Here is a 16,467-nt window from a genome sequence, read left to right as displayed (position 1 = left end):
CATTACATATTGCTAACTTCTGGCCACTGCTTCCCTTATCCCACCCCCCATTTCGAGCCTATTACTTTACACATTCCATTACTGCATCATGTGGTGAGGTCTCTCCTTCCATGGGTTCTGCTGGATCTCGTATTGACCCAAATAGCTCTGCTATTAATGATTTCCAGATGATCGAGGACTCTGTCTCCTCCTCCCCCCCAGCAATGCTCATGTCTTGCCATACCATGGTTTCTGCCTCCGCCCATTTCTGCAAATCTTTCCACCACATCTCCACTCGCGGTCTATGGCATGTCTTCCACCCCATGGCAATTCTCCTCTTTGGAAGCACATGTGCCAGATCCCTCAGTTTATTCACATGCCTGATCTTCCGTGATCTTGGGAACCCCCCCAACAGACAGGCCCACACTGTGTCCACTGCAATCTTGACCCCCTTCTCTGCCAATTTCCGCTCCACTTCACTCCAAAAGCGTTCAATGACCGGGCATGACCAGAACATATGCACCATGCCCGCGCTCTCCTCATCACACTTGGGGCATGCCAGCCGTCCCGCATTCTCAAACCTCGATATCCTCTGGGGCGTCATATATGCCCTGTGCGTAATATACAGTTGTATCTGTTTCAATCTTGCGTTCCTAGATACCTTCTTGTGATACCCCTAAGCCCGTTCCCACATCCCGTCCTCCATCGGAGCTCCCACTTCCGTTTCCCAATCTAGTCTCAGCTTTGTGACCTCCTTCCCCACTTTCAACATCAACATCTCATATATTCTAGATATCTCATGGCCCTCTTCCGCTATGTCGTATATCATATCTATGGTGGCATCCGGTTCTTCCTCGAGCACAGTTTCGGGCCATGTTCTCTTAACTCTCTGCACCATTCTATGATGTGTAATGTACTGGCCCACGTGCAACCCAGTTTCTTCCCGCAGCCCCTCAAAGGTAATGATATATCCCTCCCGCCAAATGTCTCCCATTGTTGCCAACCCAACCGCTTCCCAGTGGTTTCTGATTATCATCCTTAGCTGTTCATCTACACCTGTTAATGCGACCAGTGGTACCTGTGGAGAGCATGGGGACGGGTTCTCCATCATTTGGCATGCCCTACGCCACATCTTCCACCCCAATAACATCATCTTGGGACGCCCTTCCATTTCTGCCTTGGGTACCCACATCATCTCTTTCAGATAAAATGGTGCACAATCTTGTCCAAACAGTCTGGATTCAGAGGTCTCTTCATCCGAGAGCCATTTGGCAACATACTGTAGTTGGCTCGCTACATAATAAACCTCATAGTTAGGCAATTTTATCCCCCCTTTTTCATAAAAGTTCTGTAGCTTCCATAGCGCTACTCTGTTCTGCGTGCCATGCCACAGGAAATCTCTGCACATACTGTTCAGTTTAGTGAAGAACTTCTTAGGTATCAGGTATGGTATGTTCCCGAAGTAGTGCAGGAGCCTAGGCAGGACCACCATCTTAAGCATAGCTCCACGCCCCATCATTGCTAGGGGCAACCTCAATAGCCACCTCCGTGTTACGCCTATGTTCCTCTTCGACTGTGTGGTATATATCTATCCCTAAGTAACGAAATGTACTGACTGCCCATGGTACCTGCAACACGGGTAACTGCTCCAATGGAATCCCCATATACCCACCTAATGGGAACATGTTGGACTTCGCTATACCTGACAACCCCGCATATCTCTCCATTACTTCCAGAATATATTGGAGATTCTCTTCCGGATGCCGCAAGTACAGCAGCATATCATCTGCGTATAGGGAGATCAGATGTCGTTCCCCTTTCACCTCAATGCCTATGATATCATATTGTTGTCTCAGGTATATTGCTAGAGGTTCCAGGGCCAGTATATAGAGCATTGGAGACCACGGACATCCCTGTCTGGTGCCCCTGCGAAGTTGCCATCTTTCCGATATCACTGATCCTGTCTTGACTCTAGCCAGCGGCTCACTATACAGTATTGTCGCCCACCTTACATATCCAGGCCCCAACCCATAGCCCTCCAGGGCCGCCAGAAGCCACAGCCATTTGACCGAGTCAAAGTCCTTTATTGCGTCCAAGGACACAATTGCCATTTCACCTGCTTTTTTGCTTCCGCACTCTATAATTCGCTGGAGTCGTCTATGATTGTTAGAGATGTTCCTATTTGGGACATAACCCGTCTGATCAGGATGTATTAGTTTACCAATGACCCTCTTCAACCTGTTTGCCAAGACAGCCGTCAATATTTTGCTGTCTTGATTTAGCATCGACAGAGGTCGATATGAGCTGCAGCTATGGCCAGGCTTATTAGGTTTGGGAAACAGTATTATAATAGCTTCTCTCAGTGACTCTGGCAAACCACCCGTCTCAAATGCTTCGTTGAACATTTCCAACAGTGGAGGGAGAACCTCGTCCATATATACTTTATAAAATTCACTTGGGAGTCCATCTACCCCCAGGGTCTTGCTATAGGCAACTGTCTCACCACCTCCCACAGCTCTTCTAGGGTAATGGGTGCATCTAGTTCCTCTCTCTCTTCCGTGCTTATCTTAGGCAGTCCTATATCCTCCAGTGTTTCTGTTATCATGGCGCGACTATTCATGCTGTCGTCTCCATACAATAGCTTATAATAGTCTGCAAACTCTTGGTTGACTCCTTCCTGGGTGTCCGCTACACTACCATCTTCCCTCGTTATAGTTCTGATTGTAACTCTGGGGGTCTCGCTCTTATATAGCCACGCCAAGAGTCTTCCTGGTTTATCCCCTCCCGCATGCTGTCTCTCTACATATTTTTTATAATTGAGGTTGCACAATCTATCCCAGTACTCTGCGCATTTTTGCTGTAGCTTAATTATCAATTCCAATTCCTCCTTCGTGCCCTCTTCGCCCCTTAAAGCCTCTTCCAGTCTCTCCTCAGTCTCTCGTAGATCAGCTAGAATCCCACCCTGCAGACCCTTAGATTTTGCTATGGCTACTCCTCTTATCACAACTTTAAAGGCCTCCCACAGTGTTCCCGCCGAGTCCACACTACCAGTATTCGTCAAAAATAGTTTACAATCTCCTCCCTCATATCCTCCCTAAAAAAGGGGTCTCTCAGTGCTTCCGCTCGTAGGCGCCATGTCGGGATCCGTGCTCTCGGGGGGCAGTATTGCCATCCGAGGATCAGGGGCGAGTGGTCCGAAAGGACCCTTGCTTTATACTCTATTTGTGTAATCTCTGTCATTACTTCAGGTGTAGTGAAGACATAGTCCAACCTCGTGTGTAACTGCTGCGGGGTAGAGTAATGCGAATATTGCCTCTCCTGGGGGTGTCTCATTCTCCATGCATCTTCTAGACCAAAGTCACCCAGCAGTGCTTGCAGTGCTTTAGCAGCAGGGGCGGGTCTATCCACCTTCCCATCCGATCTGTCCACCCTTGGGTTAAGTACACAGTTAAAGTCCCCTCCCCAAATCACTGCGCTCCCCACACACTTGCTTAGATTAGTACACAGTGTCCTAATGTACGCCGCTGTATTCTGGTTCGGGGCTTACGTGTTTACTATGCTTATCTCCCTATTTTCCACCAATCCCTTCAATATAACCATCCTTCCATCTGTCTCAGCTACCTCTTGCAACCGTTGAAATGGGACATGTGGCGCCACCCAAATAAGCACTATAAGTGGGTATGGCAAACCCTAATGGGATACGTTACATCACAATTGACAACATATACATTTCAACAAACACATAACATTTACAAAGCACCCTGTACTTGAACAGAGAGACGATCATATCCCGACATGTTTCAGTTCTTAAAAGCTTCTCAATGCTTGAACTTTCTTCAGGGGAAAAACTGTATTTTCACATTAGTTCTTCACCACCATGTAATCCTGGGTAGAAAACTAGGCGATCCCAAATACGGTCACCTGCATAAAAACATAACTAACACCTCCATATAAGACAGTGAGCTACACTTTCTATATCAAATATGATACCTCTAAACTACACCAATATGATGGCTTAAAGGATTCGGGTCCGGTCCTATATAGACCTGCCCTCAACACATAACACTACTATACCTCTATATGTAGCTTAAGTAGTGTAGATATAAATGTCAATAACTTCAGACTTCTTCAATCAAGTCGACTTAGATAAAAGGGTTCTAAAGATACCCCATCTAGTTCCAAGGTCAGCATAGGTAGAACAAAATAATAAACAGGAGACACAAAATACAACAATATACTCAGTTTACCGGTGAACAACCACCACAATTACATGTATATCTGCTCTCCCCCCGATTATTACCGTGAAAAGTAACTAAGCTTCCACCATCTAGTATGCCAAATAGCTAGCACCTCGTGGCTACACACCCAATCTTAGGTGTATCGAATATCTATATAGTAATCCAGAAGTTCGTGTCTTGACCTTATAGCCCAAATCAATTCATAAGGAAGTGTATACACCATATAGTATACTTAGATGCCAATACCTGTAAACACCAAGTTTCACATGTATTTCACTTAGAAAGACGCTTCCATGCTAATACCGAAGACCGAAGACACACGTGTCGCTCGTTTTTTGCGTACAATCAACTCTGCAACAACACAAAGACCAGAGTATCGGTACATAGTCAACATTAAGCGTTTTTTTAAAAAAAAGAATATCTTTAGACAGCATAATAGACATTACATACAACGCTAAAAATTGAAAAGCCCAGCTTATCAATGTAAGTTTGAACCCAGGTAGACATTATATTGCACACTGACTGGCGCTGTACCATCACACTTACCAATGCGCAGGTATATTAATGCCCAATTCAGATCAACAGTCAGAATTCCAGATAAACTAGTCACTCAAAAAATTGGACATATTAAGCACCTGAACGTGTGGACCATGGAACCGCTCTCTAGCCACCGCGAATTATCCGCACGCCTACGTTCCACAACCGTGCTAGTGATTAAAGCTGTAGTGAAGACAAAAGATGGACTTCCATAGCCAAGGAGCAATGGTGAAGCTAGAAAATGGACTAACCTGCCACTAACACCCGGTAAGAGGCAGGAAGTAGTTATATCTAACGCGGGCCAAGCCCCATTGCAAATCATACCTGAACAACTAAATGCAACAAAATGCCGAGACAGTGTACAGTGTACATCCCGATCACAACTCAAGATTACACAGTGGTGAAAAAACTAGGGTGGCAGACACCACGGCTCAAAAAACCTCAACACAATTAAAAACGATCCAATTTTGACATAGCACAGTGAACCATTACATACGGTCATTGCGAACAGGAAATCATGAATTAGGACACAATGGCTATGTACCGCCATGTCATGTTCCTAAAAAACATTTTCAAATTAATTGGCAGAACTGTAGTACAATTTATTCCACTGAATAAATGAAAGACATAAAATATACAACCACACAGTAGTTCATAAATCCACATTGTGCCACTCAACCTCTTCGTTGAGTCCTCTAATGTGACTCAAAATCATTTTTTGTTCAAAATTCAACAGTCTACAATCTATCTCTTGTTTAGTAGAGCCATGAATTTTCTTAAGGATGACCCATCTAAAATCTTCATGTGTATGTTTCATTTCTATGAAATGTTTCACCATTGGCGCAGCAATAACATTATTTTTAATGCAGCTCCGATGTTCTGTCATTCGTGTTCTGCATTTCCTATTCGTTTTACCAAAATATTGCAGCTCACAAGGACATGCAATCAAATACACAACATTTTCAGAGTTACAATCGGTCATTTCATTCAACATCCAAGTGCATGATTGATTCAGCTTAATTTGTTTAGTCTCTTCTGTGTACCCACACATCAAACAATTACCACATGGGAAATCACTGTCTTATATGGAGGTGTTAGTTATGTTTTTATGCAGGTGACCGTATTTGAGATACTACTTCCTGCCTCTTACCGGGTGTTAGTGGCAGGTTAGTCCGTTTTCTAGCTTCACCATTGCTCCTTGGCTATGGAAGTCCATCTTTTGTCTTCACTACAGCTTTAATCACTAGCGCGGTTGTGGAACGTAGGCGTGCGGATACTTCGCGGCGGCTAGAGAGCGGTTCCATGGTCCACACGTTCAGGTGCTTAATATGTCCAATTTTTTGAGTGACTAGTTTATCTGGAATTCTGACTGTTGATCTGAATTGGGCATTAATATACCTGCGCATTGGTAAGTGTTATGGTACAGCGCCAGTTTCAGTGTGCAATATAATGTCTACCTGGGTTAAAACTTACATTGACAAGCTGGGCTTTTCAATTTTTAGCATTGTATGTAATGTCTATTATGCTGTCTAAAGATATTCTTTTTTTTAAAAAAAACACTTAATGTTGACTATGTACCGATACTCTGGTCTTTGTGTTGTTGCAGAGTTAATTGTACGCAAAAAACGAGCGACACGTGTGTCTTCGGTCTTCGGTATTAGCATGGAAGCGTCTTTCTAAGTGAAATACATGTGAAACTTGGTGTTTACAGGTATTGGCATCTAAGTATACTATATGGTGTATACACTTCCTTATGAATTGATTTGGGCTATAAGGTCAAGACACGAACTTCTGGATTACTATATAGATATTCGATACACCTAAGATTGGGTGTGTAGCCACGAGGTGCTAGCTATTTGGCATACTAGATGGTGGAAGCTCAGTTACTTTTCACGGTAATAATCGGGGGGAGAGCAGATATACATGTAATTGTGGTGGTTGTTCACCGGTAAACTGATATATTGTTGTATTTTGTGTCTCCTGTTTATTATTTTGTACTACCTATACAGACCTTGGAACTAGATGGGGTATCTTTAGAACCCTTTTATCTAAGTCGACTTGATTGAAGAAGTCTGAAGTTATTGACATTTATATCTACACTACTTAAGCTACATATAGAGGTATAGTAGTGTTATGTGTTGAGGGCAGGTCTATATAGGACCGGACCCGAATCCTTTAAGCCATCATATTGGTGTAGTTTAGAGGTATCATATGTGATATAGAAAGTGTAGCTCACTGTCTTATATGGAGGTGTTCGTTATGTTTTTATGCAGGTGACCGTATTTGGGATCGCCTAGTTTTCTACCCAGGATTACATGGTGGTGAAGAAGTAATGTGAAAATACAGTTTTTTCCCCTGAAGAAAGTTCAAGCATTGAGAAGCTTTTAAGAACTGAAACATGCCGGGATATTATTGGTTGTAAATCGTCTCTCTGTTCAAGTACAGAGTGCTTTGTAATTGTTATGTGTTTGTTGAAATGTATATGTTGTCAATTGTGATGTATCTTATCCCATTAGGGTTTGCCATACCCACCATGTGGGTTTAAATCTTGGGTTACACTGCATGTTTTTTTTTAATAAGCCTTTTAGGAGCATCTTATCTATTTTGGAGAATTAAAATGATCACATTTATAAGAATGTATTGTGTACTAAGTCCGTTTTTTAAGGACCAATGGGCATAGGCTATAATCAACTTCCTTGGTTAGACAGATGAGAGATTTATCAGATTAATTATTATGTTCCAGATTTAAGCTCCATTCCATTCTGTATAGGCTCATTCCCCGATTTAAACTCCCCTTAACCAAACACATGCCAAACTCCCAACTCCTCCCCCCACCCCCTCCCTTCCCATCCCCAACAACACACCCCTCAACTGTTGCCCAGCTCCATCCCTGGATCTCAGGCACCCCCACATCTAGCTCTTTCTGGCTAACGCCTGTACTCGAAGCTCCGCAGGGAGAGGACGCCCTAATGGCTATCCTACTGATACTACTACTATTGCACGGGGGGTAGGGTGCTTTCGTCCTGCAGCTCCTATTTGCTTCAGTTCAGCCACACTTTACTACTTAATTTACTTCAAATTGCTATTTTCCAGTCCATGAACTTCAACACAGTCCAGGGTATCATCGCCTTACACCCGCTTTACACAGTCTCACCCCTTTATCTTAATCTCTATCTTAGTGATCGTTGGGATACCCGCACTGCGTCACATCAATATACATACAACATCCCAGTCACTTATCGTGTTCCTCTTGAGCCTGCTCCGCATCTCTTTCTGGGCAACCCTGCAGGTCCAGCCATGTCGCTGCTTCTTCCGGAGTGTCAAAAAAGAAAATCCTGCTTTTGTGCAACACTTTCAGTTTCACGGGGTACAAAAGCATATATTTGATTCCAGCCATGCGTAACCTCCTTTTAATTGCCACATAGCTGTACCGTTGCCTCTGGACCAACATTGTATAGTCGGGATACGCCATGATGGTGCTCGAAGCTCTTTCAATCGTTCCCCCTTTACGAAAGTACTTTAAAATCTTCTTGCAATCTTTATAGTTCAGAATCTTTGCGATTATTGCACGGGGAGGGGCTCCAGGCTTCGGCTTCCTCGTAAGGGTTCTTTGTGCGCGTTCCACTGCGAATCACTGCGACAGTTTCTCGGTCCCTATTTCTTGCAGGATCAGGTTCTCAACATAGTCTGTAGGGTCTTGGCCTTCCTCCCCCTCCGGCAGTCCGACCACGCAGATTTTGTTCCTTCTTGCTCTCCCTTCCGCTTCCTCTGCACGATTCTCCAGGTTGGCCACTTGTTGCATCAGTACGTGAACCTCCTTTGCATTTTTTGTGCTAGTGTCCATGTTGGTTTTCACCGCACTCTCCAGGCTGCTCATTCTCTCCGCCAATGCCCTAACATCTTGTCGCAACAGGGTAACTTCTATGCCCACTGTGTCTATTTTAGCCTCCAGGGAAGTTCGCAGATCGGTCATCGCTATCCCCCATGAGTCCCTCAGCGCCGTAATTGCTGCTAATATCTGGTGATTTTCAGTAGCTAAGGCGCTCTCCACCAGTGGTGTCGCGCCTTTGGGCGTTGTTATCGCAGGAGATTGCTGCGTTTTGGCGAATGCCTCCAACGTGGATTGTTTGTTTTTATTCTTGCTGACAGCCCCTCGCCCTGTCATCTTGCTGCCTTGGTTATGTATCCGAGGTTGTTTGGACCTTGGTATATCAATCCCACTTCAATGTCTTGATGCAGCACCAGTGTATCCCTCCAAGCCTGGGGCAATTGTCCTCGAGAAGCCTCTGTGTAGGTTGTACTCGATGGGCTACTTCACGGAGTGGGTTGCGCCCTCCCACATATCTAATTGCCTTGCTGTGTCTTAGGGACTACTCTTTCTCCCATCATGAGCACCCATCTTTTGGGATCCTTGCACCATTCTCACCATTGCTTAGATCCGCAGCAGTCTCTCTCATGTTCTCCTTAGCCTAGGTCGACATTGTGTGCCATGCCCCTCTGTAATGGCTCACACTTTCTGGCTCCTTCACTCCACGGTGTCCTTTACTAGGCTTCAGCACCACGAGGCATCCCACCTCTCAACGCTGCGCTCCCCTTTATCTCTAGGAGAGACAGCCCTCTGTCAATGCCAGCTCAGTGGTTTGATAATTTGTCCTCCCGTGGCCTTTGCTACATAGTATCCTTACCGCCGTGTCCAGCTGCTGGCATCATCAGCGTGCAGCCTCTCTTGGGTCCCAGCTGCTCGTTCTGCTGGAATCCGATGGCCTTTGTCCCCGTTTGTTTTTTCACCCTTTTGCATGCTTCCACTCTCTCTGTGGTCCTCCCGAGGATGGCTACTTATGTAGCCTTCTGTACCTGCGGCGCACCCGCCGCCACTGCCACAATGTATCTTGTCTTCTCGGTCCGTTCCACCTATGCTCGCGTGGAAGTTTCCAGTTAGCTGCTCCTCATTTACTCCGCTCTGCGGCGCCCGACTGCACGCAGCCAGCTCTGTCAAATGGAATGCTCGGGGAGTCCCGAATTTAGCAACAGTTTCAAATCCATCCGCTCCTTTGCACGCGGGTTTGCCGCGCCTTGCTATTTAGCGTGGGCAGCTGTTGTCACAGTTATATGCACTGCAGGCACCTCGTCCAGGGTCAGCCCTCCGCTCACTTCTCCCGGCTCAGCTCCGACGTTTCAATGTTCGGGGTCGCGGAGCCTTTGTTGTCCGCCATCTTGGGAGACACAAGCCCTCCGAGTCCCACACACGAAAGGCAACAACTCTGATTTGCTTATATCAATAAGCTTGTTGTTTGCTGGTATCGCAGGGCGCACCTTCCAACGCCTTTACCTATGTTTTCAGGAACGTTCAGGCAGTTTTAAGCATGTTACGAGGATCAATGACGGATCGACCGGAGCTGCTGCAACGGAGCACTTCCTATTCCGTGGCTAGGTAGCCACGCCCCGCCGCCCTATAGTATCTCTGAATCGAAGGCATTCCCAAGCCTCCAGATGATTTTCCACTGGTAAGAGGTTTAAGGGGTATTCTTGGTTTTACCCCTTTCCAAACAAAGCGACTCAATGCTTTTTGCATTTCAATAAGATCCCCTTTGGGAATTCGCACTGGAAGGGCTTGAAAGACATATAGGAGTTTCGGAAGTAAGGTCATCTTAAGCGCGCTAATCCGACCCAACCAAGATATCTCTTGAGATTCATACTGTGAGAGCCATTCTTTCGCTTCCCTCAGCAAGGCAGGAACATTGGCCTTGAAAATTCCTGAGTAAGACGGGGTCAATTTTACACCCAGGTAGGGGATCTCAGTTGTAGACCATGGGATAGAAAACTGTGCTTGAATATTCACTGTCTCACTGGGGGTCTCCATCAATGCCAATCCTATAGATTTTGATAGGTTCACTTGGAATCCCGAAAGATCAGCAAAATGGGACAGAAGATTCATCAACGGTGGTATAGATTTAATAATATCTCTTAGGAAGCAGGGCAGGTCATCTGCATATAGTGCCAATTTGTGACATTGTCCTGCGTGTTCAAAACCTAAGATCTCGGGGTGGAATCTAATTTGGTGGGCCAAGGGCTCCATTGCTAAAGCGAAAACTAACGGGGACAGTGGGCACACTTTTCTCGTCCCTTTGCCTAGGTTAATCAAAGGGGTCCAACGTGCATTCACCCGGGCTCATGTTGAAGAGAAACGAAAATTTGATAATATTAATGTAGAGAATTTGGACCCAAAACTATAGCCATCCAACACTAGTCTCAAATATCCCCAGGGCATGCTGTCAAAAGCCCTATGGGCATCTAAAGATAGAATGGCTAGTTTCCCTGGGATTTTCAGAGCCAGGGCAATCGGGTCTATCGCCCGTCAGATGTTATCTTGCGCTGAGCGATTACGAATACAGCCTGTTTGATCCCTTTCTATCATGGTCGGAAGAATCTCACCCAATCTTCCCGCTATTATCTTCCTTAATAATTTAGCAGCCGTATTTAATAAAGCAATCGGACGATAAGATATACACTCAGTGGGGTCTTTCCCTGGTTTCAGAATCAAATTAGTTGCAGATTCTGCCATAGTTTTTAGACACCGAGCCTGTGACCTAAATTGTATTGAACAATTTAGTCAACTAATGAGCCAGTACAGTCCCAAAGGTTTTATAAAATCTGTTTGTGAGGCCATCTGGACAAGGGGCTTTCCCCCGTGGAAGGGAATGGATCGCAAGCTCAGTTTCTTTAAGCTTTATAGGTTTCTCTAGATGATCTCGGGACTCCTGAGGCAACTGTGCCTTTTGTATGAAGTCCTGGGCTGCCTTCAGATCTGTATTAAACGGGGCCAAGTGTTCCCTGAAGAAGTGTTCTATAATTTGTATTTTCCAGCCCTCTGAATGAATAGCTCTCCCATTGACGTCCTTCAGGGAGTCAATATGATTTCGCGTTGCCTGCCTTTTCAGTTTGGCTGCTAGCAGCCGATCAGCTTTGTTCCCCCTTGAGTAGTAATATTGCTTGGTTCTCATAATGCCGTATGCTGCCTGGCTCATATGATGCGCCTCTAAGGCCCTGCGAGCTACTCGCACGTTCCTAAGCAACCGCCGGGAGCATTTCCTTTTGTATAGCTCCTCCTTTTCTTGCAGTTCCCTTTCCAGCTGATCCTGCACTTGTCTCCTATTTTCCTGCCTAGCTACTGTTTGTGCTGTAATGTGTCCCCTAATTATCACCTTCCCGGCGTCCCATACCGTGAAATAGTCTACCTCCCCCGTGTCATTTCCAGAGAAGTATTGAGTTATGGCTATAGAGAGATTATCCCACAACTGAGCCCAATAAGAGTTTGTTCATGCGCCACATTCTTGTAGGAGGTGGAACAGCATGGAAGGGGGCCATTGTTAAAGTTACTGGGGTGTGATCAGACCGAGCCTGCGGGAGAATTTCCACTTCTATTAACTGGGGGACCAGTTTGTCTGAAATAAGGAACATGTCCAATCTGGAACAACCCCCATGTGCTGCAGAACAGAAGGTATAATCTCGCTCCTCCTGTTGAGAAAACCACCAGGCCTCAATGAGCGAATGATCGCGAAGCAGAGAAGTGAGCGCTAAAAAATTCTTCCTATCTGCAGCAGAGGGGGGCAAGGTCTTATCGATCAAAGGGTTGACCACAGCATTAAAATCACCTGCTATCATGAGTTCCCCTTCGGCCTGTTCATATAACAGTTTCGACAAGGAAGCAAAGAACATATCCTGATGGGAATTAGGCGCATATAGCGAGACCAGGGTTACTTTCCGCTCCCACATTTCAGCCACCAGCATAATGTATCTCCCCTCTCCGTCTCGCAGTACTCTCTGTAACCTCAAGGATACATCTTTACGCATCAAAATAGCAATTCCTCGCTTCTTCAGGCCAGCCTAAGCACAATATCTAGTCGGGTAAGACTTATCATTTAGCCAGAACTCGTCTGATTGCAGAAGACCCTTTCCTGAAGAAACAAAAGGGTTGGGTTAAGAGTGGTTAACCTATGAAACAGGCCTTTGCGCTTTAGGGGGTAATTTAAACCTTGCACATTCAAGGTGAGAAGGCTAAAGTCCTAACCCATTTTTTTGTTCACATGCAATCCTTTGCGTAGCCCCAAAAATGTTATCCCTCCTAATGAGGAGCCACCCCCACAGAGTCCTACCTCTCATATCTCTCAGCCACTCAGACCCTATAGCGAAACAACATACTCCAGAAAGCCCAATTTTCCCAAGAGCAGGTATGAGCACCCCACCTTCCATCAAGAGAACCCCCGCGTTGACATTGTGACAGAAGCAACCAAAATAACATGATCAATAGAAGTAACAAAGCGAGTTAATCTCAAAACAAATGAAATTAGTACATATACCAAAAAGGATGAAAGCAGTAAGCAGTAAGAGCAAAACCAAAGGCCAGATCGGCCTTCTTAAAACATTGCAACATCGCACTAAGGCGACAGAATGGATGCATTCCATGTCTGGGCGCCCGGTCAATACATATTTCATTTCAACTTGAGTGCAACCCAACAACGCAAATTCCAACATATAACTATGGTAAAATGCGGCTATATTCTCAGTCCACAAATTCCTGGGACCAGGGAAAGCCCCGCCATCCTATTTAACAGACTCCAATTAGGCTTGATGCATTGGAAAGTTGCCCATGCCTGGTGGTTAAGCCCATCAAACTTATAACCATGAAAAACCTTGTGCCAGGGCTTTTACCAAATTCAAGAGGCATCCACCCTATCCGACCCCGCACCCCAAGAACTCTGCTCCACCGCCAGCCCTTAGGCTTCCTATTCATGTCTTTTGGCATGGGGCTAGCAGCCGATTCCCTTGAAGCTCAGTGAACTCCGTCGGTACAACCGACGTCAAGGCCCCCATCAGCTCCCTTGCTTCATCCTCTGAGCCAATAGAGTAGGAACGGTTGTGCATTTCGAAAAGGAGCCTACAAGGGTATCCCCATCCGTAGCAGACTTTTTTCCCTTGGAGCCAGGTTGTGACTCGTTGAAGGCGCTTATGACTCGCCAGCATGTATGGTGACAGATCTTGGAAGAAGGACATTGTGGACCCCCGGAAGATCACAGGCTATGCCTTTCTAGCCGCTGCCATTATCGCCTCCTTTTGGTTAAAGAAATGGGCCCTAGAAATAACATCAGGAATAAGATTCCGCCGCTGCTGGATTGATGAGTAGACCCGATGGGTCCTGTCCAAAATCAAGTCCTCCGAGTCTTCAAAGGACAACAGAGATTTGAAAAGAGCTTTCACGTAATCAGGGAGGTCTTGGTCAAGGATTTGTCTTGGAATACCTTGCAATCGAATGTTGTTCCTTCTTGAGCGATGTTCCAAGTCTGCTTGTTTAGCTCCCAGTTCCTCCAGCCGCTCCTCAACATTCTTGATTCTCCCTACAAGCTCCTCATTCCCATGCACCTGCTCACATGCCAGGTTTTCTAGGTCGTTAACTTTGGCCTCTGACCCAGATAAGTGGGAATCTAGATCGGCAATAGAGCGGGCTAGAGAGTCTTTAGAGGATTTTATTTACAGTTTCATCTCTTGGGTGATGTCTCGCTTAAGCGTTTTCAGCATTTCTTCAAAGAGTTGAATGTGTAAGGAGGACTCAGGGGAGGAATCCGCCCCCTGCGAGGCATGAACCTCTGCCTTCGTCGTCTGCATCCTTTGGGCCGCTGAGACAGAAGGTGCCAGGTACACCGTTATTTCACTCTCTTTGTGTTTGTGACCAGACCTGGGCATTATCAGGGAGGAAGATGGGGGATAACACATCCCCACTCAAGAGAATACGCAATACGCCTGCTCCCCACAGCACATCCCTCAGAGAAGCACTATTACCATGAGCAGGTAGGGTGCGCCCAGGAGCAAGCTAGTATGTGCACCGTGCCACCAGAGCAGGACTATCGGATATCAGCCTTAATATAGGATCATACTTGGCCCTTCTAACTTATCTTTTGGAACGTGCTACTGCAATATTGTGTGGAACAATAGAAAAAAAGCTTGAATTCATAATCATGTTAGAAAACATATTTGGAAATAATAATGACAGTTATATTAGTAATCTTTTTAATTTTATCCTGGGCGGCATTCGTTTTGAGGATCGTGGCATTAGTTTTTATATTAATAACAGTGGTATTGTCATTCCTAAATTGCTTGTTTGATGAAGAAATGTTAGCCTTATTGGTGTATTGTGAGAAACCAGAGGGTGTCTCACTTACTAGTCCCTGGGCTTCTGTCATCCCGGTGTCCAGGACACGGCCATCACCATTGGATCCAGTTCCCGGGCTGGACCAGTAGGGGAGGATCACCTGCGCGCAGGGTCCTCGGGGAGTGCAAGTGGGACACCGAAGGTTGAGATGCAGTATTGCCTTCCCTGTACACATTTTCCCCATCCTACCCTGTAGGATATTTAGAAGCTCTACCCCCCCCTTTTGTCCCACACTAACACTTTCTTACACTGTAACAGACAAAGGACTAACACCAGAGCCGTTTACCTGACACGTCCCAACACACAAGTCAGGCAGAGTCAGGCAATTGACAATAACCACACACACCTGGCGGCCCTTTACCTTCCCCACAGGGATAAAAGGCAGAGCACGAAAGCGCATTTCGAGCAAGGCCAACCGCACGAGGAAGCATCTAATCCAGGACGACAGTTTAAACAGAGACGCAAATTGATGAAACCTGAAAGGACGACAAGGAGGGGATGCCTTTGCACTTTTCAACCCAGACCTGCAAAGCCTCCGAAAGAGAAAACATAAGACCGGGATGTACTGCTGGCATGTGGAGTAGCAGATGTCAACTGTGCACAGGGCCTCCCGCATTCATAATCCAGGAAGGGAGGCACGCTGGCTATCGTGATACCGTCCTTGACTGCACAGGCGAGAAAAGCCAGTGAGTCAGAAACAGCTGATAGCGTACCGATCCGTTTTGAGCCCAAGGTTGCAATCAGCAACATAGTATGATCACAAGGAACTGATGAACAAAGAACTTATGTGTTTGTGAACGTTAAAGACCAGTTAATGTCCAGGTGCAGATGGGTCCAGGGCCATGTAGGTGCTCATACAAAAGACTATGACCGGGACCTGTTTTTTTGTTAAATGCAAGTGCCAGAAGGCCCTAGGAAAGGGTGGCGTGAGGCATCAGAGTCTCCCTACAAGGATTACATGAAATCCCTTGTAAAATCGAAAATCTCTTACCGATTGCCAGAGGAAAGCCAGGGGAAGGGAACCCCGCTTTCCAATAAGATTTTGAACTGTGGAAAAAGGCAAGTGTGAAACAAACAGAGGGATGCCGAAGGAAAGCTAGGAGAAGAGAACCCACACTTTCTTATGAAAACGGAGCAAATCATGAACTGTGTAAAAGACGGCTATGTGAATCCGACACAGTGAGGCCAAGGGGAAAGCTACTGAGAGTGAATCCCGCCCTTAAATAAAACAGAGTAATATATATATATATACTGGGAAAACATGAACCCGATAGAGGGATGCCTGCGAGTTTGGGTGAAGAGTAATGCACCCACGAACATTGTGTCGACAAGAGTAAATCCAGTTGAGGATTGTCCACAGTGGTGTTTGTTTAAAAAGATAGTAAAGCTCCTGAATATTACAAACTGTATTAGAAAGGCCATTTTGAACCCGACAGAGGGAGGCCCACTTTGCAAGGAGGATTTGAGCCTGGTGGAAGGAGATCCTAGGGGAGAAGAGCAATCGCCCAG

The sequence above is a fragment of the Ambystoma mexicanum genome, chromosome 6q, assembly GCF_040938575.1.
Source record: "Ambystoma mexicanum isolate Mex_15411 chromosome 6q, UKY_AmexF1_1, whole genome shotgun sequence".
Lineage (NCBI taxonomy): Eukaryota > Metazoa > Chordata > Amphibia > Caudata > Ambystomatidae > Ambystoma > Ambystoma mexicanum.
The sequence above is the reverse complement of the archived record's forward strand: the minus strand, read 5'-3'. Positions refer to the sequence as shown.